At 31.9% G+C, this 2,429-nt stretch overlaps 1 long non-coding RNA gene across 1 annotated transcript; it reads right to left on the minus strand.

The window, feature by feature from the left end:
* Positions 1-1,035: 1,035 nt before the first annotated feature.
* On the minus strand, positions 1,036-1,593 carry LOC143236340 (uncharacterized). Its single transcript, XR_013019538.1, has 2 exons — positions 1,508-1,593; positions 1,036-1,212 (listed from the first exon to the last, which is right to left on the minus strand). It is a non-coding gene; the product is annotated as an uncharacterized LOC143236340 (long non-coding RNA).
* Between the last annotated feature and the right edge of the window lie 836 nt (positions 1,594-2,429).

A 2,429-nucleotide genomic window follows, 5' to 3' on the forward strand; every position in this document is an offset into this window, starting at 1 on the left:
TAAAAGATATAAATATCTAGTTTCTTCAACTTGATAAGTTTAGTTTAATTCAGATAAAATGATATGATTTTATAGGTTTATATACAGAGGGATAATATTAATGTTTTATTCTATGAAGTTGACTTCAAACAGTTAAGTGCAATTATTATGTCACCTTAGTCCCACCATCCATAACCGCCTCTTCCTCCACCACCCTTTCCGCCTCCAAATCCTCCTCCACCAAATCCACCTCCACCGAATCCTCCACTACCAAATCCACCTCCAACTTGTAGTGATAAGGGCACAGCAAGAATCTGCAAAGCTCCCCCTCCGCCTCCACCACCATAGCCTCCTCCGCCACCTCCATAGCCTCCCCCACCACCACCACCACCTACTGAAACTGGTATAGCCTGTACATGTAAATAAGCACAGTTACTGTAATATCATACATTCTGTTCTATTTAGGAGACAAACTCAACATTCTGTGCAGGTTACATGTACATAATTAGTTGGTTTTTGTATTTTTTTTACAAATGTTCGTAGCCGCAAAACTTAAATAGAGAAATCGAATGAAATCATTAATTATTTAGCAGACGTAAGAAAAAATTGATTAGTATGGAAATACAGTTTTTACCGTTATTAAATTTTACTTTTATTTAGGTTTAGAGGTGATCTTGTAGAAAATACTAACTATTAAATACTTGCTAACGTTTCAGGTGAAACGGTTGTACAATTGAAAATAACATCCAAACAATGCTGACAAAATATTTTTTATATTCAAGTTTGGTTAATAGTGTGAAACAGTAACAATTTAAGTCAATGGAAGAGACAGATAATATTTTATAGATTACATGTGTTAGATAATGTTTAGAAGTTAGCAAGAATTTACTGATTGATATTTAATGCATAAATACTTTATTACTTTCGGAGAAAGTAAAGATGAAGAACTGATGGTTAATGTTATTATATCCAAAGTTAACAAATTTAGAACACAAAGAATATTGCTGTTCACTTATAGTTTAGGTATCAGTTAAAAACAAAGCAATAGTCAGTAATTTATACCTGTATAGTAACACCTCCACCTCCACCACCTATTCCTCCGCCTCCATAACCTCCTCCTCCTCCACCGTAACCAGTAGCTGAAGCTTTAAGTTCATCTTCTGTCTTTAGTTCGTCTTGAGTTTCACCATGTACCCACGTTGTTAATAGTAGTAGAGACAAAGTAAAAGTTACCTGAGTGGGAAAAGCTTGAAGAATTATGCGCTTTTCTTAAATAAAAATATTTTTTGATATATTATCTCAATAACAAACGCAACAATGATGAAACACGAACGTTCAGCAACAAGGTTTCTGAAGAAAACGTATTGTTATATATGTTCGCATTTTGATGATAAATTCATTGGTTTTGCTTTACGTATAATAAAACGTTCATCCTTAGAAAAAAGAAATTGCTATAACTAATTCGATATCTTAATAAAGTACTGTTCATTAGACAAGATAAAGTATGAGAAACACTTATTTTTCTTACCCTTTTCTGCATCTCTTGTTTAGTTTCAAACTCTACTGTGTGAATCAGGAGATTTCAGCGTTATCAGTTCTTCTTTTTAACCCTGTATTTATATACTCGTCTTGAAACATTAAAAAAAATCACCAAGTTCTTAAAATATATCGAACAATAAGGCCTGGCAGGCAGCTGTATGACCATTATCTAATACAAGTTTTGTGTTTTTTCCTCATTATCCTAAGTAAGCGAACACGGATAACTTGACAGTATTTTCCTTATTTTATTTGTAGGTTACGTTAAAAAACGTGTCTTACAACTTACCTGAATAGCTAGTTTTCTTTTTCTTTCGGAACGTAATTATTATTATTATCATTTTTTTTATTAAAATTATCTTATTACAAAGGCATTTTTGTCATTACTAAGATTTACTGATCCAATTTAACTACATATTTTATCAAAGAATACTCTGTTGGGATTTTCACCTAAAAATTCACGTAATTGCCTGGTAAGTAAGTAGGTTCCTTTATATTTTAGTCACGATTGTTACACTTCCTAAACAGAACTCGCTCAAGTTCCTCTTTCTTTCATTTTTATTTTGTTAGTTAGATGGAAGACGATAAACATAAATAAATTTTATACTTAACGATGTGTGAGTTTATTTATCGCTTAACATATTTCTTTGTCATCTATCATTACGAATGTTAATATCGTCTACTTAGATCCAGGAAATTATGATGGTGGATAATCATACAATTTATACATGTTTTAATGCTATAAACAGCATTATAACACAAAATAATCTACTTCCTCAATGAAATGTCCTCTGCAAGGTGAACAGGTTTGAATGAATTAATTCTAAAGTTTGTTTTGGAAACTCAAAACTTAACATGTAAAAAAGTTACACGAACGTGTTCTTTACGTTAACTACTTTTCTTGTATGTGCGAG

Source organism: Tachypleus tridentatus, chromosome 13, assembly GCF_004210375.1.
Source record: "Tachypleus tridentatus isolate NWPU-2018 chromosome 13, ASM421037v1, whole genome shotgun sequence".
Taxonomy (NCBI): Eukaryota; Metazoa; Arthropoda; class Merostomata; order Xiphosura; family Limulidae; genus Tachypleus; species Tachypleus tridentatus.